General features: G+C 41.9%; 1 long non-coding RNA gene and 2 other non-coding genes across 3 annotated transcripts in view; 2 read left to right on the forward strand and 1 right to left on the reverse strand.

Annotated features, from left to right (window-relative positions):
• Positions 1-1266: 1266 nt before the first annotated feature.
• LOC123329996 overlaps positions 1267-24995 on the reverse strand; it is a 56877-nt gene continuing 33148 nt past the window's right edge. The window contains exon 3 of the long non-coding RNA XR_006545666.2: positions 1267-2909. This is a non-coding gene — a long non-coding RNA (uncharacterized LOC123329996). The remainder of the gene's footprint in view (positions 2910-24995) is intronic.
• On the forward strand, positions 1339-1412 carry TRNAG-UCC. Its single transcript has one exon. It is a non-coding gene; the product is annotated as a tRNA-Gly (tRNA).
• Positions 8368-8440, forward strand: TRNAG-CCC. The gene has a single exon. It is a non-coding gene; the product is annotated as a tRNA-Gly (tRNA).

Genomic DNA, 24995 nt, shown 5'->3' on the forward strand with positions numbered 1-24995 from the left:
GGACATGGGGCCCCACGAAGGGATTTGGACTTGATCCTTCACCTCCACGGGGTCTTAAGCCAGGAGTCACATGAACAATTTGTGGGTTTTAAAAGGGGTGTTGAATACAGCCAAGTAGGCACAATACTAAAATTTCATTAAGAAAGGAAAACTTTTAGTAAAAATTACCCTAAATAATTACCTTTATTAAAATTTTCCTGAGAGGCTACCAATGTATCATCAAGATTTACATTTCACATGGAATCAGAATAACAGAATAAAGAGCACAGCCTTAAAAGAATTCCTATCAGACTTTCATCCCATCTATTCAAATCTCTCACTGCATGATTCAAGGCAAGTTATGCCACTGTTATGGGTCTCAGTTTCCTCATCGGTGAAACGGGAATAGTATTTACATGTAGGCTTTGGTTAATGCCATTTCTCTACCAACAGCAGCCCTCTAAGACTTAAGAAATTTAGTTAAATTTGGTCCAACTCTTCAGCCTGTGACCATTAAAATCCCTTTCTATAACTTCCTGTAGTGTCCCATGGCCATAGTAATCTCTACTTTGATATCTCTACACCCATCAGGCAACTTCAGCATATCAATCTGGAGGGAAGCCCCAGTCCCTTGCAGGTTCACCAAGTTTTCTGACCCAGACATTGCATCAGTTTCACAAATGTATTTGAGATTTAGAGGGAAGGGCTAATAGAGCACACTGAGCCCCAGGGTTTCCCACGTCACTGGTTCCACCTCCTATCTCCCTCTTGTCTTTGTCTCCCTTTTTCTCTGGTTCAACAACAACCTAAAAAACCACCCCTCTACTTGTTCAGAGGAGTTCTGTCCCACCTACATCCTCCCACTGTCTCACCTTGCCAGTCACTTGAGTATTATTCTAGAAAGACAGATTCTTAAGAGAATTTCTGGTAAATGACATTTTTTTCATGAACTACATGAAAAATTTTTAAATGACTAAGTATAGATGGTGGGCTTCCCTGCTGGGTCAGATGGTAAAAAGTCTTCCTGCAATGCAGGAGACCTGGGTTGGAAAGATCCTTTGGAGAAGGGAATGGCTACCCACTCCAGTATCCTTGCCTGGAGAATTCCACTGACAGAGGGTCACAAAGTCAGACACGACTGAGAGCCTTCAAACAAGCTTACTTTACATAGACAGTAGCTGCTGTTATCAATATCTTTATTATGATTATTCATTGGTGCAGATATTCTGTTTCTTAATATACAAAAAAAAAAAAACATGCCTTTAACTCTTTATTTAGGGTCTGGAACCATCAGAGTCTCTCTGATCTAGGATGACTGCATTAGTTAGCTTCTTTGCTTAAACAAGGAACCTCAGGAATTCCCTGGTGGTCCAGTGGTTAGGACTCTGTGCTTCCACTGCAGGGGGCACAGGGTTCGATCCCTGCTTGGGGAACTAAGACTCCACAAGCTGTGCAACTCGACCGAAAAAAAAGAAAGAAACTCAATTGATAATAGCTTTCAAAACAATGGTTTATTTTTTCATTGACATTTCATGGGGACTCCAGGTCCACCGCAGCTGTGTTTTTGGCAGAGGGTAGGCAATGGCCCTGCTCCACGTGTCTTCACATTCGGGAACCCAGATTAAAGAAGCAGCCCCTTACATCAGAAATGCCAGTCTCACAGCAGAAGGGAAAGAAGTTCAGAATAAAACACACAAGGGCTCTCAAGCCTTCTGCTCAAACATGACGTAGAGGATGCCCACTCACATCCTATTGGCTGAAGAATTCCCGTTGCTAAGCTCAATGTCAATGAGATAAAGTGGAGACTGAACACACAAGTGGATAATGGCCAGACCTACGCAATAAAACCCTGACCTCCAGCCTCGGCAGCAACCGGCCCAGGAAGCCAAACCACAACATCTGTAGCAGTCAGCTCCACATGGTCAGCGCTTGGTCAATGACTGCCAGATTTTTTTGCCCCTGCTTCCAACTCAGGATTGACCAGAGAAGCCAAATATCCTCCCAAACTAATCACACAACATTCCCCGTTTCCAGCGAGCTTGCCTCCAGGGTCTCCGTGCCAACAACCTCAATCAGTATACCTGAAGCCTTCCTTTTCTTTCACTGTAAAATAGCTCTCCTGCTCCCTTGCCTGCATTTGACTCTCTGCCAAAGGCAAGTGATGGAGGCTGACTGCCTTGCTATGTAACAGCCTCTGAATAAATAGCCTCTGTTTGTTCTCCTTTGGGTGGTCTTTGCTTGTTTCCACAAAGTACACCCCTCCTATGGTGGCAGGGAGGATGGGGAGGGCTCCTGCAAATCACATGGCAATGAGTGAGGATGAATGAATCATCTTCTTTAAGGAAAAGGGAGAGTAATTAGAGAGGGGACAATGGCACAGGCTACCTTAGTCCACCCTCTGGATCATGGAGAGTTGCTCTCATCCTCCGCACAGGTGCGCAATTCCATCCAATCACACTCAAAAGTCCAGGTTCTCCTAATTGTCTCTATTCCATATCTGGGTAGGTCTAGTCTCTGTTCAGAGGCATGGACTAAACCACAAGTTACAAACACAAGACATAGTAGTATCTCAGAAATATGATAACAGTAAGAAACACCATTCAGAAAGAAAGGGAGATACGTATTGGTCACTTACCGATAACAATGTTAACCTCCGGGGCAAAGTGTTGCAAAGGCCTCCTTCTCAGTGGAGAGTAAGTGCTCCTGGATCCAGCACTAGTTCTACTTCCTACAAGTCCTCTCCATGGCTCTTGCCTCTGCCCTCCCAGAGGACCTTCTTTTGTTATTATCCTCCCTGACCTCGTCTGCAGAGGCCACTGGACAGTATCCCCTCCTTTGTGGCTGAGCTCTGCTAAGGACACTTGCTGAAATGGTGAAGACTTTATTCAGGACCACTTCAACTGTTGCTGAGACTCCTGATGTCGAGACTCCTGAAATAGGGGAGAGAAATTGGGCTCAGTTTGCAGATAGCAAGCACAAGTAGGGATTTACGGTCAATAAGCAGAATGAGGGGGTCAGTGGGTGGAAAATTACTAAGAGGAAGACATCAAGGCGAGAGGTACTTGCGAAAACAAGGTAACGTGGTTCTTGCTGAAGGCAAGCCAGGGTGATCAGATATCAAGGGTGGGAGAGGAGGGACTGTTTGACCCAGATATTGAGGGTGATTCCTCCCAGAAATGGGAGGAATTCTCGCGAGAGTGGAGGTGGGAAGGGGAACTAGTCAAAAAGAGGGCTGCTGAGGGTCTTTGTCAGCATCCTTCTCAGCCTGCTTTCTGCCTGTAGATATTCAGGGACCCAAAGGTTTGCTTTTATGTCTTGAACAGTCTTTTCTTTTTTTCTTCTAATTCAAGCTGGTAGCTCTTCTGACGATCTCTTGATCTCTCTCTCTCTCCCCACTCACATCGCACATACACAAAATACTCTTGGCTTTATACCTATTTGATTCCAGTTAGAGCCCTGTGCCACACCCACGGTTTTTTTTCAAGACACTCCTCCACACCTTCCCTTACAGGTAGTTCAAGATTGTTGGTCTTTTATGAGATAGGCCTGCCCTTCTCTCTTTTCTCTGATCCACTCTGTCCAGTTGAGACAATTTCTTTGCAGGAGGGGGATGCCATAATATATTTAGAGATTTTAACAAGGGATGTGGTCATCATGACCTTTGACCAAGATTAAGTTGTAATTGACTGCTGTTACTCCCAGAACTCAGAGTATTTCTGCTGCTGCTGTTAGGTCACTTCAGTCGTGTCCGACTCTGTGCGACCCCATAGACGGCAGCCTACCAGGCTCCCCCGTCCCTAGGATTCTCCAGGCAAGAACACTGGAGTGGGTTGCCATTTCCTTCTCCAATGCATGAAAGTGAAGTCGCTCAGTCGTGTCCGACTCTTAGCGACCCCCATGGACTGCAGCCTACCAGGCTCCTCTGTCCATGGGATTTTCTAGGCAAGAGTACTGGAGTGGGGTGCCATTGCCTTCTCCGCAAAGCATTTCTAAATTTTATCTTTTACTGGTTGATGGAAGAAATGGTTATATATTTCAACCCTGCAAATCTCAACACTTCTAAATTCTCTTTTCCCTCTCATCCCAGCTTACATAATTCTTTTCTGAGTTCACTACTTTACAGTTACTTGCCTAATCTAATCTATCTAATAGTAATTATGGCACTTCAGGGACATTCTGTTTTACAACATCCTAACCGAAAGTCATGGGTACATTCAGTGTATTTCTGTCTTCAAATGATTGTGGATGGACAATACACCAAATAATCACCATTCCATAACATATTGGGTAGGCCAATAAGTTCGTTCAGGTTTTTCCATATGATGTGACAGAAAAGCCCAAAAGAACATTTTGGCCAATCCAGTAGATTGCCATTCTCCCCCATCTTTAATTAAAGTTTTCTTGCCATACACTGACCAAAAGCCAATGCCACTTCTTGTAAGATTTTCGTTAGGACAGCTTTGCTATAATAACAAATGATCCATCAAATCTCTGTGATGTATCAAATAAAGGCTTTTTTTGGGCACTAGTGTTACACGTAGGCTGCAGGTAGGTCGTGTGTCTGCTCCACAGGACTTCTCATTCTCAGATTCGGGCTAGGGAAGCAGCCCTTATAAAGGATATGTCATCCTCAGTGGCAAAGGGAAGTAAATGGGTGGCATAGGTAAGACTGAGTTGTAAATATAAATGCCAACTATTTATATCTGAGCACATCTGCTCAGATATGATTGGCCAAAGGAAGCCACATGGCCAAACCCAATACCAATGGGACAAGGAAGAATACTTCTTTTTTTTTTAATTAATTAATTTTTTTTTGGCTGCATGGGGCCTTTGTTGCTTTGTGTGGGCTTTCTCTAGCTGCAGACTGGGGGCTACTCTTTGTTGTGGGGCTCCAGCTTCTCATTGCCGTGGCTTCTCTTATTGTGGAGCATGGGCTCTTGGCTCTTGGATTTCAGTAGTTGTGGTTCAGGGGCTTAGTTGCTTCTCCATGTGTGGAATTTTCTGGGACCAGGGATCGAACCCGTATCCCCTGTATTGGCAGGCGGATTCTTACCCACTGTGACACCAGGGAAGCCTGGAAGAATACTTCTTAACCAGTGGGAACTGCAGGGTAAAAATGTACAATCTTCTCATAAGGAAAGGAGACTAAGTAATTGGAGAAATATTAAATAATAAAATTGACCACATTGGTAAAGAATAGAATTTTTGAGAACTGTGCCTTTTCTCAAAGCAAAAGAATTAATGAAAGAGTTATAAAAAAAAATCATCACTAACATTGTGATAAGAAGAATGCTTATGTATTTACTTATTTGGCTACACCAGCTCTTAGTCGCGGCATATGAGATCTAGTTCCCTAACCAGAGATCGAACATGGGCCCTCTGCAGCAGGAGGACAGAACCTCAGCCACTGGGCTACCAGGGAAGTCCTTCCTTTTGCTCTTGATTGCTTTGTTTTCTCTCCTTCTCTAGTCATCCATAAAGTGTAATATGTTGTATGGAATAAAAGAAAAACTGTTCCCCATCAACTCTGCGCAGTTTGCATTCCTAAGACAACCAGACCAGGCAGACACTCAGTGGCAATGGAAAGGTAAGATTATAGAGTCCACATTTCAGGGACATAAGCCTATTCCTTCTTCCTGCAACTGATTAACTTTCATCAGCAGACTAGGCCAGTTCCTGGAAGGGCATGCACAGAGCAAGCCCATGGCCACCCTTCCAAAATAAGAGTTCTCAAAGTACAAACGTAGCCTACCTACACATCAGCAGCCACATGCCCATCGCCCTCTATGTTAGTCTTTTCCTAGGGTCCAATCTGGGGGGCAGACTCAGCTTTCTTGAACAGGGCAGCTGTTCGTTTATATGGGCCTTTGTGCCAAAGAAGGAAGAAAGGTGTCTTCTCAAGGTGGACCAATTAGAAAAAGCGCCATTAAAAAAAAAAAAAGTCCCTCATTCCCATCTGGCGAATTAGTAAAAGATGCCCCTGTGGGAGAGCCCATGGCTTCACTGAAGAAAGTACCTTTGTGGGATGAAAAAAAATGCACCCCTGGCTCCCGGCAAATGCAGCGCTCAGCCAGGGTTCCGGCTTGGCAAGTGCAACGTGGCTTTGACGGCAGCCCCCACTCACCTCCTGGACCAGGCGCCTTTGTTCAAGCGCACAAGAACACAATTATGAGTGACAGCCCTGCATTTGACATTAAGCATGGGATGCAAAACCCTCATGTAAAACTTGTCCAAATGAATATTTTCCCCCAATAAATTTCATTCTCAGCTGCTGCAGACCAGCGTTGAGTGGTTTAATTAAACTCCCCACTGACATGAGCTGGTCACTTGCATCCATTCTCTATTGAGAAAGGAGCCTTAGGTAACTTAGTGGTGTGGGCACAATAAGACCTTTCTCTTCCATGGAGGTAATATGTCATGTTTAGTGCCCTCTAATGGAGTTATTTATGCGCTTCCTTAATGCAGAAACAAGCTGGTGAGCTGGGGAGTTTAGGTTTTCCTTTTTTCCCCTCTCTTTCATTATCGTTTTGCATTTTCTTCCCCTTTCTGGTTCGATCCTCCACATTCAGCTCTTCCCCCTTTTCTTGCCAATTGCCAGGAACAGTATACTTGAAAATGTTCACAGGATTTTCTCCAGACACCTGCTGTCAAGGACCACGTGTAGGCTCGTCCAGTAAACTGCCTCTCATTAGAGAGATTTGCCATATGCTATTATAAAGAAGTCATTCTTCAGCCACTTTGCTTCACACAGCATCATTCTCAGTGCTGCAAATGTACAGATTATTTCATGTTTCACAGCACTCACAAATGGAGTTTTAACAACAAATGATCAACAAACTCAGACTATTTACTTTTGGGAGAAGCCAGTGTCAAAGCATTGCAGCAGCCTGAACTGTAACGTGAGTTCTAATTTTTCACATTTGAACAGTATCCACTCTAGCGATGTGTGTGCTCAAAGTGCAGAAAGAGTGGCTGGTGACTTGTTTTTCTTAAAATATACCTCCGCACAGTAGAAGCAGTCATGAATAATCTAGGGCCACTCATCAGGAGCCACACAGAGTACGTAAAATGGAAAATAAAAGTAAATAAATCAATGTTTTAAAAAGCTGCTTGGTTCTCAGATTTATCAGTGTAATGTGAACATTTTTTTTTTAAATAATATCTTTTGGGGGAAAACTTTGTTAACATTCAAGAAATTCATCTATTCACCAAGCAGATGAGAATCACTGTGCCTGGTTATTTCAGTGTCGCCAAACTGAGTTTCTAAAGCTTTAATAAGATCGTTATGTATTCGTGCTGCACTGTGATCCTCTTGAGGATTCAAAGAGCAAGTTATGTAGAGATGTGTGCTCCCCAGGCCTCGTCCTTCTCAACTTTATTTGGTGTGAAGATAAAAAAAAAAAGAAGGATGTTTTCAATTATTAGTAACAGAGATCTCAAACCAGACTAGGCAGAATACTACAGAATAGAAATTAGTTCACATATTAAAAGGCCCAGAAGTCGGGAGGGTTGTGAGATTGGTTAAGTCAGTGGCTAATGAGATTATCAGTTCACTCCATCTCTCCACTGTTGTTGGCTTTATTCTCAAGCTGGTTGCAAGATGATTTCAGCAGTTTCAGAGCTTGCGTCCTCAAATTACAGATGACAGACTTTTCTGTCCTGTGGATCTCTCCTAGGAGTAAGAAAATGTGTCCAAGAGGCTCCCCTGGGAGCTTCTATATCTCATTTCTGAGTCACCACTGGCCAAAGGAATGGGTTACCCTTCAGTGGACTAGACTCACTGTTGGAGCTGGGGAGGCATCAGTTATCCCCAAACATGTAGCTCCATGGTATCCGGGTAATACTTTCACAAAATTGCACTTTGATAGAAAAGAAGGAAGAACATGGATGCTGAATAAGGAACCGATACAATCCTCTCCGATAGCTAACTCTGCAAATAGCTTAATTAATCTTAGTAAAAGTGCCTCCAACACTACAACTGAAATCTTGATTATAAAAACAAAAAGCTCTATCTTCTCAAGAGATTGTCTAGTTTCTTCATGAGGTTTAATATTAAGAAGAAAAAGAAAAAAGAAAAATCCTATACATTCTTGGGGATGTACTTTTGGAACCCATCAACCTCAAAACTAAGAAATTTCTCACTATCTTTACAGTAGATATTTTGGCTCCTTTTAATTGCTAGGTACTCACCATAGAGAAAACTAAGTGGATTTATGGTCAATATGAAGACACTGAGAGTCTAAAAAATTGTGAATCTTCTCAAAAAATAAGGGAAACATTTCCAGCTTATTATTATACATGATTTTTTCGGACCCTATATTTACAAATCCACAAACTTTTGGATCAATATGCAAGTATTCTACAAGTTTTTAAAATAGTCTGGGGACTTTCCTGGTGGTCCAGTGGTTAAGACTCTGTGCTCCCAATGCAGGGGGCCCGGGTTCAATCCCTGGTCAGGGAATTAGATCCCACATGCTGCAACTAAAGATCCCACATACTGTAACAAACATCAAAGACCCTGAGTGCTACAACTAAGACCCAGCACAGCCAAGTAAATAAATAAATATTTTAAAAAAATAGTCTAACATCTTGCTTCTCAAAATATATCCCTTGGACCAGTAGCATCAGTCATCTGGGAGCCTGTTTGAAATGCAAAAATCTCAGGCCCATCCCCAATCCTACAGAATCCACATTTTAACAAGATTCCCGGGAGATTCGTAAGCACATTAAAGTTTGAGAAGCACTAACCCCGGGCTGGGCCTGGAGTGGAAGTTACAGTATGTCGCTCTACTAGGGTAAAAGGGGTTTTGTTCAGAGAATTTCCTTCAAGGATCTTTTATTCCTAAAGGAGATTAAAGTACTATATGTAGATGGGGGCCCAGATTTGAAGGCTTGAGACAAACCCTCCCTTAGAGGGAAAAATGCAAGAGAGTCCAAAAAGGAGATAGAGGTGTTGAAAAGGGCAGAAGAAAAACAAGAATATTTACGGATATCAAGGGAAGAGAATGCTTCAAGACAGACTGCACTGAAAATTATAGAGAAGTCAAGAAGGGGACATTGAGAACTGATGATGAGATGATTATTTGTGACTATAAGAATGCAATACTGTAGAGTGGCGGGACAGGAATTGGACGTTATGGAGACAAACTAGGAAAAGTAATAGCAATGAAGAGGTAGTTGCTTAGCTCCAGAGTCAGGTTGTCCAGGTTTGAATATGGATTTCAACCTTTAAAAACGGCAACTTTGGGCATATTGTTTAATCCTTCTGTCCATTGCAATAAAATAAGGATGATAGGGACTTCTCTGGTGGGTCCGAGGTTAAGAACCCACCTTCCACTGCAGGGGGTTCCGGTTCGATTTCTGCTCTGGGAACTAAAATCCCACATGCTGTCAAGGGGCAACTGTCTGTGCTACAACTACTGAACCCGGGCTCTGGAGCCCTCATGCCATAGTTAGAGAGAAGCCTGTGTGCTGCAACCAAGATCCTGCATGCACAACTAACACCCAGTACAGCCCAAAATAAAAACAGAGCAAAAATGTTTTTAAATACTTGTGTGTGAAAGTCGCTCTGGCATGTTCGACTCTTTGTGACCCCATGGACTGCAGCACGTCAGGCTTCCCTGTCCTTCACCATCTCCCATAGCTTGCTTAGACTCATGGCCATTGAGTCAGTGATGCCATCCAACCTCCTCACCCTCTGTCGTCCCCTTCTCCTCCTGCCTTCAATCTTTCCCAGCATCAGGGTGCTTGCCAGGCTCCTCCGTCCATGGAATTCTCCAGGCAAGAATACTAGAGTGGGTAGCCGTTCCCTATTCCAGGGGATCTTCCCAACCCAGGGATCGAACCCAGGTCTCCCACACTGCAGACGGATTCTTTACCCTCTGAGTCACCAGAGAAGCCCAAGAATACTGCGCTACCAGGGAGGCCCGTTTAAAAAAAATAAGGATAATGTAAAAATGTCTACATCTTAAGTTGCTATAAAGACAGAGTAAAGACCTTGTCACAGAGTAAGTGTTCAATAAATATTAGCTATTACTAAAATTATGAAAAAAAATAAAGTTTGAGAAGTCCTACTATAAGGTATATACAGCCACTCTCTAGGCTCCTGGTGCCTAGAGGACACAAACACAGAATATGAAATCTAGCAACTACAATGTACTATAATCCACATCATTTCAGCTTTCAACTTGAGGGACCAAGAAATGAATATCATGGACTCAGACAATAAACTCTTGTTCATTCGTAATCTCTGTTTCATTAATCCAAGTATCAAGATTCCATTTAAACTCATGGACTTATAAACAGGCCAGAAAAAATGTCTGATCCTTTCTTCTGATCATATGAAAGTCTAGACATTTGGACATGGGTTTAATGGTATACTGTGGGAAGACTCAAGATCAGAACTGGCTCGGAGTCATTTATATAAACGCTGGCACTATTTCCACCAAAATATGGACTCAGGGCAATATGGAGGCCAACGCATGGCTGGTGCCCAGTAAATAGCCCCCTGTTAATTTTTTAAAATGATAATAAGGCTAAAGTTACAGACTGAAGTTTGTTCCTATGGTTTGATCATTTGGACAAGTACAGTATGTTCAGTTCAGAGGCTTATCTACCCCACAGTTAGCACACTCCCCTTCTTGGCATTTCTCTCATTTCCTCGAAAAGCCTTTTCTAGAGAAACTTTAGATCAGAAGCCAAAGAAAATGCAGCTCAATTTGCCCTGTTCCCCATGGAGCTCCCAATGACTGAAGGCTTTCATTCCCTTCTCTCCCACATTAATCCTGGCTGTGCCTTAGCCACCCGGTGTTGCCCTAGGTTTCACGGTGAGAAAGCAGTGGATTTGCTGGGCTGGTCTAGACGAAGTTAGCAGGCTGTTGCTTCATTTTCATGGGCATTTGTTTTGCTTTTCCTTTATAACATTTTTTAAAAATAATTGTATTTGTGTACTTATTTTGGGGCTGTGCTGGGTCTTCATTGCTGCATGGATTTTCCTCTAATTGCGGAGAGCGGGGGTTACCCTTTAGCTGTGGTGCGCAGGCTTCTCGTTGCCATTGCTTCTTTTGGGGAGCATGGGCTCCAGGGCACAGGGCTCAGTAATTGTGACTCATGAGCTCTAGAGCTCAGGCTCAGTAGTTGTGGCACATGGGCTCAGTTGCTCTGCAGTGCATAGAATCTTCCCCCATCAGGAATTGAACCCATGTCTCCTGCATTGGCAGGTGGATTCTTTACCACTGAGCTACTAGAAAGCCCTGCTTTTCTTTTTTTGATGCTCTAATTGTTTTGTTTTACTGCACCCTCTTGATGAAAAATATAACAAAATGTGCATAAAGATATGGTCAAGTCTACAAATGTAAGGTCCACAAACATATCATCCCCCACATCTCACCCTCTTCCGCCCCTTTGCCCTTCATCTGTTCTTTGTCAATGTTTCCTCCCACATCATGCCATTTTAGAATATTTCACTTCTCTCCTATCTTCAGGCCTATCCCTACTGCAAGTCCTCTGAACATATGACCCTCTCTGCTGCTTCACAGAGACATCTGAGGCTGCTAGGTGAGAATTCTTTGGGTTCTGACCACCCACTCCAATTTCTACACATCCTTATTTCACTTCCTTCCTCCAGTCTCTTTGTATCCTATTTTTGGACTCTTCCTTCTACCTCTATTCTTGACCCTTTCTGTAGTAGGCTGTATGACAGTCACCTAAAAAGAAATTTCATGTCCTACTCTGTGGAAGTGTACATGTTATCTTATTTGAAAAAAAAAGGGGGGTTCTTTAAAGATCTAATTAGGTTAGGGTCTTGAGACAAGGAGATCATTCTGGATGATCCAAGGTGCCCCGAAATTCAATAACAAGTGTCCTTGTAGGATGTGTAACAAACAGAAGAGGAGAAGACACAAACGCATAGAGGAGATAGTGATGTGAAGATGCTGCTGCTGCTGCTGCTAAGTCGTTTCAGTCGTGTCCAACTCTGTGCAACCCCATGGATGGCAGCCCACCAGACTCCCCCGTCCCTGGGATTCTCCAGGCAAGAATACTGGAGTGGGTTGCCATTTCCTTCTCCAATGCATGAAAGTGAAAGTGAAGTCGCTCAGTCATGTCCGACTCTTCACGATCCCATGGACTGCAGCCCACCAGGCTCCTCTGTCCATGGGATTTTCCAGGCAAGAGTGCTGGAGTGGGGTGCCATTGTCTGCTGGTAAAGACTAAAGGGATGAGGCCACAGTCAAGGAGTGCCAAGGAAAGCCAGCCATCTCCAGAAGCTACAAGACGCAAGGTAGGGGGACTTCTCTGGTGCTACAGTGGATAAGAATCCACCTGCCACCGCAGGGGACATGGGTTTGATCCCTGGTTCAGGAAGATCCTTCGATGCTATGGAGCAACTAAGCCCATGTGCCACAACTACTGAGCCTACTCTCTAGAGCTCACAAGCCACAACTATGGAGTCCAGGCACCTACAGTCTGTGTTCTGCAACAAGAAAAAGCCACCAAAACGAGAAGCCCACCCAGGGCACATCCAAAAGGAAGAGACAGGAAGTACGAAAAGGGTAAAGTCAAGAGGGATTGTTATGACGATTCCTTGCAGGTTGGCCTGCTCCTGTATCTTCGGAGTGTCTGTTTAATAAAAAATTTGTCTACTTAAGCTGTAACTTGTCCACTGTTTTAAACCCTTTTAGTCCATTGTTCCAAATTTTTGTTGCACTGAGACAAGAACCAAGGGAGAGAAATAAACTGACCTGACACTTAACCAGGAAAATAATTTCCCCCTCATGGGCCCAGATTGGGCAGCTTTGCTAGCAGTGCCTTTCAGATTGGAGGGTGTTTTCATGCAGAGTTCCTCATCTCTGACAGACTGAGACAGGCCTGAGACCTGGGTGGGACCCTTTCCTGCAGTACTGCAAACCTTGCCCCTAGACACACCACTCTTTGAGATACAAAATTCAAAGAAACCATATGGGACTAAAAATAAATGTGTGCATGCACTGGGGCAGTCCTGTACCAAAAGATACAAAATGACAAAAAATAAAATAAAAAACCATTTCTGCCATTTTTGAAGAGCTAGGAGCAAAAAACTGGGTGTCAGGAGCAAAAGTAGGGTACTGCACATGCCCCCCTGAACTGAACATCACAAAAGAGGTGGGCAAACCACCTAAGCCACCTCTCCAGACCAACCTCTGGTCACACGCCACCCCATATAAGGAATGAGCTCACTGCCCCTACCCTGCTGGAGAGTGAGCAAGGGAACACATTACTTATTTTCACTCTCTCCTGCAGCTGGCACAGGGGCCCCAATAAAACCTTGCTTGAATCATTCATCTGGCCTCTAGTGAATTTCTATGGATTGGGGATGGCCAAGGACCCTAGTCAGTATTAAGACCACTGAATGCTTGGTGCTCACTGGGGGGTTCCATATGGTCCCTAAGACTCGGGGAATACAAGGAGGATGCAAGCATGAAGCTAATTCTCCTGCTGAGCCATGAGTAAAAGCAACCTGGTTTGGTTCATAGTTTCCTTTTCAGCTGCATTTACAGGAGTGTGGCCAGACAGCCTAGCAGTGGCATTAGTCCCTGTCACTTTAGAGATTGCTTGGCCTCATTATAATTATTTGCCTAGACAGGGAAGGAAATGGCCATGATACTGAATTTAAAAAGTTTGGCATTGGGTTAGCAGAGGCTGGAATTAGAAATGTTTGGGCAGAATATCCATCTGAGGGCCTCAGTGGGAGGCTGGCCAAGAGCAGAGGTAGCAGAACTTAGAGATCACCGGGTACTTCAGTCACTGAGGAAGACGCCTATTCTTTGTCTCAAAATGCACACTTCCTGCTGCCCCAGTGGAGGCTCTTGTGATGGAACAAGGTGTACCATTTGTGTTGGCAAAGGCAAACACCCAGGATCGACCAACAGATAAACAAAAATGATCTTCCTCTTGTGTTAAGTTAAGGCACTATTTGCCATCCCCCACCAAAACTCTTGCCTGGAAAATCCCATGGATGGAGGAGCCTGGTGGGCTGCAGTCCATGGGGTCGCTAAGAGTCGGACACGACTGAGTGACTTCACTTTCACTTTTCACTTGCATGCATTGGAGAAGGAAATGGCAACCCAGTCCAGTGTTCTTGCCTGGAGAATCCCAGGGACGGGGGAGCCTGGTGGGCTGCCATCTATGGGGTCGCGCAGAGTCGGACATGACTGAAGCGACTTAGCAGCAGTAGCAGCAGCAGCAACCAAAACTCCAGAATCATTCTAAACTCTTATTTTCTCTCTTCACCTCCCATATCACATTGATGACCCAGTTCTGTTGATTCTAGCTCTGTAACATGTCCCACATATGGCCCTTCCTCTTTTTATTTTTGCCACCTGGCACGTGAGATCTTCCCCTACCAGGGATCGAACCAGTGCCCCCTGTAGTGGAAGCATGGAGCCCTAACCACTGGACCTCCAGGGAGTCTGATATCTTTATCCTCCATTTTATGGCTTTAGTTCAAGCCGTCATGACTTTGTACCAGACTCTTTGTACCATTTCTCTCCTCAAGTCTTGCTTTCTTCCATTCATTATCCGCTTTGCTATGAAACTGATCACATCAGCCCCACACCTAAAACTCTTTGGGGATTCCTATCTGTGAGACAAACCCTGTGCTGAAATATGGCAGATGAATCCCAATACAATCTAGCTTCTGCCTATCTCTCATCTCACGCCTTTCCCCTCCTACTGTACCACCAAGGACTCCAAGATTGAAACATCTCCAAACTCCCAACTGTGTAAACTGTACACAATTCAATCATAGCCTTGATAGACTTTATTATATTTAAGAGTTTCCATGTTTATTCCCCCATTCCCCCAGCACTACATTACTAAATCATTAAAGAAAGAATCTCTCTTCTTTCAGTACCTTGCACAGTGCTGAACACAGAGGAAGCACTCAAAAGAAAAAAAAAAAAAGGAAACCACTTGCTAAATATGTCAATGAATGAATGGATAAAAATGTGAATCCTCTTTACTGTCTTAGAGCCATGCGGGGCATGCTGGAATGAACCTGGCACCTCTTTCTAATGCCCCAAATTTACACAATGGGAAGTCATTTTAAACATTTTACATTAAAGTAAGCAAGGACTTGTTATGAATCATAGTATAAACGTTGCATTAATATTGGAGGTAAAGTATTCAAAGAAAATTTGAATATGATTTGGACCAGTTTGGGCTGGACTTCCTCAGGGCAGATGAATTCAGAGTTCATGGTCGGTACCACTGAGGGAACTTTGGTGTAAAATTTCAGAAGTCATGTTAGAGGATTGTATGCATTGTAAGTAATGAAATGGAACTCATGATATAGATAATACTACCAAGTTCAGAAAGTCAGTGATGACAATTCAGAGAACCAAGTTTGTTTAGGGGGACTCCAGTATTGCCTGCATTCTTGCTTCTAAGCTGTAGATAATCATCATACAAACTAAGGAAAAAGTTGAGCCCTAAAGTTTCTGAAAAGCCTAAGTTGAAACAGATTAAGTAAAATTTTAAAATAGTTGAGCATGTCTGTATGACACAAACTACTTTTAAGAAACTGGGAATCTGTAAAAGAGAAGGGCATCACCTCAGCCAGAAAGACGAAGGTCTGGATTTGTATCCAAAATAGACTCCAATAGACTCCAAGACAGTTCTTACACCAGGCTTCCCTGGTGGCTCAGATGGTAAACAATCTGCCTGCAATGCAGGTGACTTGGGTTTGATCCCTGGGTCAGAAAGATCCCCTAGAGAAGGGAATGGCTACCAACTTCAGTATTCTTGCCTGGAGAATTCATGGACAGAGGAGCCTGGCAGGCTACAGTCCATGGGGGTCTTAAAGAGTCTGACAGACTGAGTGACTAACACTTTCACTTTTCACTTTTTTCATGAATATATATATATATATATACACACACACATACATATAAACATATTCACCATAGAATTCTTTTAACTATAAAATTCTATGGCATTTAATGTATAGCTCAAATTGCAACCATATGATCCCCTAACTTTTCCTAAATACTAACATTTTTATATTCCTGATTTCAGACCAAGTTCAGAACGTCAGTGATGACAATTCAGAGAACCAAGTTTGTTTTCAGGGACTCCATCATTGCCTGCATTCTTGCTTCTAAGCTGTAGATAATCATCATACGAACTAAGGAAAAAGTCGAGCCCTAAAGTTTCTGAAAAGCCTAAGTTGAAACAGATTAAGTAAAATTTTAAAATAGTTGAGCATGTCTGTATGACACAAAATACTTTTAAGAAAAAAAATTGTTAAGGTTCATCTATTGCAGAATCTTTTTTTAAAGTTCTTTTTGCTATAAGAAAAAATTAATCCAAACAAGTTTAGCTCCATGAGATCAATTGTATATTCTCTCCCTGCTAGCTTAGAATCCATTCAGAGATCAATTTATACATGAGTGGATGTGTGTATATATTTTCTGTGTGTGTCAGTATTTATGAATATCTAGCAAGTAACATTGCTGCTTTATGACACTTCTTCAACCATGAGTAAATAACTAAGTGGCCGCAAGAGTTCAAAAACAAAACCAATCCAAAAACAGAGGGTGGAGGCAGCTGAAAAATTTTAAGTTGCTCAGAAGACTATCTTGAGTTGATGCAAGAGGAAAATCTGAGAACATTTTCTTAAAAAGAAAAAAATGAAAGGAAACAGAGCATGCAACTTCAGCACTCAACTTGTGCCTAATCTCTTTGTGTGGGATTTTTTCATTCCAACACGTACCTCCCAGGACAAGCACAACAGCAGTCCCTAAATCGTGTTCATCTTCTGAAGATGATATGTAATAAACACAGCCTTCCTTAAGGAGACATGTGGGTCAGGGCAAAACACAGTCTGTATCTCCCATCTTGCAGATCTGAAATGTTTATACAGATAATATCTAGAGGAAATGGACACTGATGCCCACCTTGCTGAAGAAAAGAAAGGATGCAGATGGAACCAAAGAACACGTGACTTGGGGAATCTGGAAGGAATAAAGGGACCCTCTATCACTGCTGCATGCTGTATAGATTTTATGTGTGGTTTATTCCCCTTTTCACTGGGTAGCAAGCGCCTACTTTGCCCACTGAGAAAATTCTGGTGCCAGGCCCTCACGGCATCAATATATGAGCCCACCAAACGTCAAGTTCCTGTCAGAGCAATGTACAAAACATATTTTGTGGCAAATATGGCATGTGAAGGGCCCCTCAGATTTCTCTTTCTATTCCATTCAACGTGTTGGGTGACACAATCTCGTAGAATCAGGGTACTTTTCCTGGCAATCCAGTGGTTAAGACTCCACACTGCCAATGCAGGGGGCATGGGTTTCATTCCTGGTCAAGGAACTAAGATCCCACATGCCACACAGCGTGGCCAAAAATGAAAATAATTTTAAAAGTGCTGTTGTTGCGACCCCATGGACTGTAGCCCGCCAGGCTCCTTTGTCCATAGGATTCTCCAGGCAAGAATCCTGGAGTGGGTTGCCATTCTCTTCTCCAGGGGATCTTCCCAACCCAGGAGTCAAACCCTAGTCTCCTGCATTGCAGGCAGATTCTTTACCGTCTGAGCCACCAGGGAAACCTTCTTTTTATCTTTGTTAATGCTTTTCCAAGTATTTCAGAGCCAAAAAGAAGGGAACAAAACTTTGACTACTGTGCTTTCCCTTAGAGGAGAGACAAAGCACTGATAGAAACCTCTATTCCCAGCCACTAGGTGTTTAGAGCAGCCCTTCTGTAATCACTGGAAATCCTCTCTATGTGGTCTGAATTTGAAGCTTTAAGGTGTAAGTGCTGGAGAAAACGCAGCTCTTTTCTCAATAAAATGACCTGTTATTCTGTGGAAAGAAAGGAGGTGTTTCTCTGAGACCACCATTACACCTGCTATGCGTTACTGAAATACAAGCCATCCCACCTGCCCCACCCCCACCCCTCCACTACTCACACCTGGGCACTGGCTAGTGAAAGCACATTAGCTTGGGTGTGGGGGAAGGGTTAAAACAAAACCATCTTCGTTCCTGAATAAATACTTCTTGCCAATATCTATGGTTTACTGTGGATAATTGAATTTGGGTCTAATTCTATGCTCAAAGTATCCAAACACTTTCACTTTAATTGACACACACCAAAAACAAAAATTTTTTTTAAGATATTTGGCAAGGCATTTTGTTTTTAACATTAGTGCAATGCAGCCTAACAGTGTTCTTACTGTAGTCCTGCCCGAAAGTGATCACTTCTCTGTACTTTTCCTATGACAAATTTATTTTCCCTATATGCTTTTGTTGGCTAGCAGCTCTGGCATGACTTGACTGACAATGAGCCAGAAGATCTGAGTTTGAGGAAAATGCACAGCTCTCAAGGTTTGGCACATGGTAGATAAGTGCAGAGCAAATGCGCCGCATTCAAGCAGAGCCTGTGCATTGGCCTCATCAGCCCACCAAGGACAACACAGGCATCAGTTAGAAAATAATATAATACTCCTTAACCTTCAGGACAGGAATCCAGTAAAATAAAATTTAAAAAAATTAGCTTTTCAATGTTAAAACAATTGGACAATTGCTAAAGCTTCCATCAGCCTTATTAACTAAGCAACAGGTCATTATGTCACATGTTTTACTGACTTCACATGATTGCTGTCCTATCCGAGAGGTCACAAAGGTACCTTCTGAGGATTTGCCTTCTTTCTGTGAAGTAGGAGGGGATCAGCTCAGAATGAGGATCCAAGTGGCAAGGGATGAAAGAGCATCCTACACCATCAATTATGAAGGTATTTTAATAGCAAATTCATCAAAGAATTTATGTAACAAATGTAATCTGCAGTGGCAATCTGATTAAGCAGAGAATTAGCATTTGAAATTCATCTTTTAATCTAATTATATATCTCTAGTGTTTAATTATAAGCAATGCACAAAAGACTTCAGTACTACACAATCAATGATATCAAAGATATATTACCTAGACAAAAGATCCAAAGATTTTCAGTTCAATTGACAGAAGTGTGCATGGGCATGCACACCTATACTCATGAAATGTTTCTTTTTGTTTTTTGTTTGTTTGTTGTTTTTATTCCCATTCTAATGAAAAGTTGCCTTCATCAGAATCCAAATAGTTTCATGTAATAGGTGAATGTGATTAAGTATATCACTAAATCAGTAAGGAAGGCAATGATTTATAAAACATTTCTGGACCACAGCTGTCTGAGAACTGCTAAATGCTAAAAGTTCTTCCTATAAAAACAAAAATACACACCAAATTTTAACAAAATTTCAGAGCATTCATAGGCCTCCATGTTGCATCAGTTAGCTATTACTGACTGCATAACACACCAACCTAAAAGTAATAGCTTAAGACCACACAATTTACCTGAAACTTCTTTGATGACAGTTTAGGCTGGATTCAGCTGAGTGATTTCTCTAGTCTTACATGGGTTCCCCTCTACCACTCTGGTGAGCCGTAGGTCAATGATGGGTGTCACTTATGCTTCTGGGTGCTGGCTCTTAGAGGCAAGGACACCTCGGCCCCATTTCATACAGTTTATCATCCTCAAGCAAGCTGCTTGGACTTATTCTCATAGTGGAGACAGGTGTCCAAGAGAGTTGAAATAATGAAGGCCTAATTTCATAACTGTTGCTACTGCTTCATTCTTTTGATCAAAGCAAGTCACAAAGCCATCCCAGATTCAGGGGATTGAAGATGTTATAAAATCATATTGCAAAGGGTATCATTACAAAAAGGGATAGAGAATTGAGACCAATTTTTTCATCAATTTATCACACCAATCATGAATATAGGTTAATGATTTTCTTCACCGAAAATGAAATAATAGGGGTTAAAAGAAAAAAGCAAGAGAATATTTTTACTGTGACATACGAGGGCACAAACTAACAACTGACATTCCAAAAAAAGAAGTCCAGAGCCAATAGAAGACCATTTCCCTAGGGACAAGCAAGAAACCAGCAATGCTTTTCCTTCTGAAAGATAATATTTTAGAAAATAAATACACTCCACATGGCTTTAAGTTCTCATTTTGGCATCAAAATAGGATACCATGGATTTTGCATATATTTAGTAGGGTAAAGTTAGCAATATCGATGGACTAGAGGAGGACAGTGATATAGTTCAGTTCAGTCACTTCTGTCGTCCCCTTCTCCTCCTGCCTTCAATCTTTCCCAGCATCAGGGTCTCTTCTCATGACTCAGTCCCTTGCATCAGGTGGCCAAAGTATTGGAGTTTCAGCTTCAACATCAGTCCTTCCAATGAATATTCAGGACTGATCTCCTTTAGGATGGACTGGTTGGATCTCCTTGCAGTCCAGGGACTCTCAAGAGTCTTCTCCAACACCACAGTTCAAAAGCATCCATTCTTCAGCGCTCAGCTTTCTTTATAGTACAACTCTCACATCCATACATGACTACTGGAAAAACCATAGCTTTGACTAGACAGACGTTTGTTGGCAAAATAATGTCTCTGATTTTTAATATGCTGTCTAGGTTGGTCATAACTGTTCTTCCAAGGAGCAAGTGTCTTCTGAATTCATAGCTACAGTCACCCTCTGCAGTGATTTTGGAGCCCAAAACAATAGTTTGTTACTGTTTCCATTGTTTCCCCATCTATTTGCCATGAAGTGATGGGACCAGATGCCATGACCTTATTTTTCTGAATGTTGAGTTTTAAGCCAACTTTTTCACTCTGCTCTTTCACTATCATCAAGAGGCTTTTGTGTTCTTCTTCACTTTCTGCCATAAGGGTGGTGTCATCTGCATATCTGAGGTTATTGATATTTCTCCTGGCAATCTTGATTCCAGCTTGTGCTTCATCCAGCCCAGAGTTTCTCATGATGTACTCTGCATAGAAGTTAAATAAGCAGGGTGACAATACACAGCCTTGACAAACTCCTTTTCCTATTTGGAACCAGTCTGTTGTTCCATGTCCAGTTCTAAATGTTGCTTCTTGACCTGCATATAGATTTCTCAGGAGGCAGGTCAAGTGGTCTGGTATTCTATCTCTTTCAGAATTTTCCACAGTTTACTGTGATCAAGACAGGCAAAGGGTTTGGCATAGTCAATAAAGCAGAAGTAGATGCTTTTCTGGAACTCTCTTGCTTTTTCGATGATCCAACAGATGTGGGCAATGTGATCTCTGGTTCATCGGCCTTTTCTAAATCCAGCTTGAACATCTGGAAGTTCACAGTTCACGTACTCTTGAAGCCTAGTTTGGAGAATTTTGAGCATTACTTTGCTAGCGTGTGAGATGAGTGCAATTGTGCGGTAGTTTGAACATTCTTTGGCATTGCCTTTCTTTGGGATTGGAATGAAAACTGACCTTTTCCAGTCCTGTGGCCACTGCTGAGTTTTCCAAAGTTGCTGGCATATTGAGTGCAGCACTTTCACAGCATCATCTTTCAGGATTTGGAATAGCTCAACTGGAATTCCATCACCTCCACTAGCTTTGTTCGTAGTGATGCTCTTTCTAAGGCCCACTTGACTTCACATTCCAGGATGTCTGGCTGTAGGTGAGTGATCACACCATCGTGATTATCTGGGTTGTGAAGCTCTTTTTTGTACAGTTCTTCTGTGTATTCTTGCCATCTCTTCTTAATATCTTCTGCTTCTGTTAGGTCCACACCATTTCTGTCCTTTATCGAGCCCATCTTTGCATGAAATGTTCCTTTGGTATCTCTGATTTTCTTGAAGAGATCTCTAGTCTTTCCCATTCTGCTGTTTTCCTCTATTTCTTTGCATTGATTGCTGAAGAAGGCTTTCTTATCTCTTTTTGCTATTCTTTGGAACTCTGCATTCAGATGTTTATATCTTTCCTTTTCTCCTTTGCTTTTCACTTCTCTTCTTTTCACAGCTATTTGTAAAGCCTCCCCAGACAGCCATTTTGCTTTTTTGCATTTCTTTTCCATGGGGATGGTCTTGATCCCTGTCTCCTGTACAATGTCATGAGCCTCATTCCATAGTTCATCAGGCACTCTATCTATCAGATCTAGGCCCTTAAATATATTTCTCACTTCCACTGTACTATCATAAGGGATTTGATTTAGGTCATATCTGAATGGTCTAGTGGTTTTCCCTACTTTCTTCAATTTCAGTCTGAATGTGGCAATAAGGACTTCATGGTCTGAGCCACAGTCAGCTCCTGGTCTTGTTTTTGCTGACTGTATAGAGCTTCTCTATGTTTGGCTGCAAAGAATATAATCAATCTGATTTTGGTGTTGACCATCTGGTGATGTCCATGTATAGAGTCTTCTCTTGTGTTGTTGGAAGAGGGTGTTTGCTATGACCAGTGCATTTTCTTGGCAAAACTCTATTAGTCTTTGCCCTGCTTCATTCCATATTCCAAGGCCAAATTTGCCTGTTACTCCAGGTGTTTCTTGACTTCCTACTTTTGCATTCCAGTCCCCTATAATGAAAAGGACATCTTTTTGGGGTGTTAGTTCTAAAAGGTCTTGTAGGTCTTCATAGAACTGTTCAACTTCAGCTTCTTCAGCATTACTGGTTGGGGCATAGACTTGGATTACTGTGATATTGAATGGTTTGCCTTGGAGACAAACAGAGATCATTCTGTCGTTTTTGAGATTGCATCCAAGTACTGCATTTCAGAGTCTTTTGTTGACCATGATGGCTACTCCATTTCTTCTGAGGGATTCCTGCCCACAGTAGTAGATATAATGGTCATCTGAGTTAAATTCACCCATTGCAGTCCATTTCAGTTCGCTGATTCCTAGAATGTTGACATTCACTCTTGCTATCTCTTGTTTGACCACTTCCAATTTGCCTTTTTTTTTATTTTATTTTATTTTTTCGTTTCATACATGATATTTTACATGTTTCAATGCCATTCTCCCAAATCTTCCCACCCTCTCCCTCTCTCACAGAGTCCATAAGACTGTTCTATACATCAGTGTCTCTTTTGCTGTCTCGTACACAGGGTTATTGTTACCATCTTTCTAAATTCCATATATATGCGTTAGTATACTGTATTGGTGTTTTTCTTTCTGGCTTACTTCACTCTGTATAATAGGCTCCAGTTTCATCCACCTCATTAGAACTGATTCAAATGTATTCTTTTTAATGGCTGAATAATACTCCATTGTGTATATGTACCACTGTTTTCTTATCCATTCATCTGCTGATGGACATCTAGGTTGCTTCCATGTCCTGGCTATTATAAACAGTGCTGCGATGAACATTGGGGTACACGTGTCTCTTTCCCTTCTGGTTTCCTCAGTGTGTATGCCCAGCAGTGGGATTGCTGGATCATAAGGCAGGTCTATTTCCAGTTTTTTAAGGAATCTCCACACTGTTCTCCATAGTGGCTGTACTAGTTTGCATTCCCACCAACAGTGTAAGAGGGTTCCCTTTTCTCCACACCCTCTCCAGCATTTATTACTTGTAGACTTTTGGATCACAGCCATTCTGACTGGTGTGAAATGGTACCTCATAGTGGTTTTGATTTGCATTTCTCTGATAATGAGTGATGTTGAGCATCTTTTCATGTCTTTGTTAGCCATCTGTATGTCTTCTTTGGAGAAATGTCTATTTAGTTCTTTGGCCCATTTTTTGATTGGGTCATTTATTTTTCTGGAGTTGAGCTGTAGGAGTTGCTTGTATATTCTCGAGATTAGTTGTTTGTCAGTTGCTTCATTTGCTATTATCTTCTCCCATTCTGAAGGCTGTCTTTTCACCTTGCTAATAGTTTCCTTTGATGTGCAGAAGCTTTTAAGGTTAATTAGGTCCCATTTGTTTATTTTTGCTTTTATTTCCAATATTCTGGGAGGTGGGTCATAGAGGATCCTGCTGTGCTGTATGTCAGAGAGTGTTTTGCCTATGTTCTCCTCTAGGAGTTTTATAGTTTCTAGTCTTACGTTGAGATCTTTAATCCATTTTGAGTTTATTTTTGTGTATGGTGTTAGAAAGTGTTCTAGTTTCATTCTTTTACAAGTGGTTGACCAGATTTCCCAGCACCACTTGTTAAAGAGATTGTCTTTAATCCATTGTATATTCTTGCCTCCTTTGTCAAAGATAAGGTGTCCATATGTGCGTGGATTTATCTCTGGGCTTTCTATTTTGTTCCATTGATCTATATTTCTGTCTTTGTGCCAGTACCATACTGTCTTGATGACTGTGGCTTTGTAGTAGAGCCTGAAGTCAGGGAGGTTGATTCCTCCAGTTCCATTCTTCTTTCTCAAGATTGCTTTGGCTATTTGAGGTTTTTTGTATTTCCATACAAATTGTGAAATTATTTGTTCTAGCTCTGTGAAGAATGCTGTTGGTAGCTTGATAGGGATTGCATTGAATCTATAGATTGCTTTGGGTAGTATACTCATTTTCACTACATTGATTCTTCCAATCCATGAACATGGTATATTTCTCCATCTGTTAGTGTCCTCTTTGATTTCTTTCACCAGTGTTTTATAGTTTTCTATATATAGGTCTTTAGTTTCTTTAGGTAGATATATTCCTAAGTATTTTATTCTTTCCGTTGCAATGGTGAATGGAATTGTTTCCTTAATTTCTCTTTCTGTTTTCTCATTATTAGTGTATAGGAATGCAAGGGATTTCTGTGTGTTGATTTTATATCCTGAAACTTTACTATAGTCATTGATTAGTTCTAGTAGTTTTCTGGTGGAGTCTTTAGGGTTTTCTATGTAGAGGATCATGTCATCTGCAAACAGTGAGAGCTTTACTTCTTCTTTTCCAATTTGGATTCCTTTTATTTCTTTTTCTGTTCTGATTGCTGTGGCCAAAACTTCCAAAACTATGTTGAATAGTAATGGTGAAAGTGGGCACCCTTGTCTTGTTCCTGACTTTAGAGGAAATGCTTTCAATTTTTCACCATTGAGGATAATGTTTGCTGTGGGTTTGTCATATATAGCTTTTATTATGTTGAGGTATGTTCCTTCTATTCCTGCTTTCTGGAGAGTTTTGATCATAAATGGATGTTGAATTTTGTCAAAGGCTTTCTCTGCATCTATTGAGATAATCATATGGTTTTTGTTTTTCAATTTG

Source organism: Bubalus bubalis, chromosome 17 (genome assembly GCF_019923935.1).
Source record: "Bubalus bubalis isolate 160015118507 breed Murrah chromosome 17, NDDB_SH_1, whole genome shotgun sequence".
Taxonomy (NCBI): domain Eukaryota; kingdom Metazoa; phylum Chordata; class Mammalia; order Artiodactyla; family Bovidae; genus Bubalus; species Bubalus bubalis.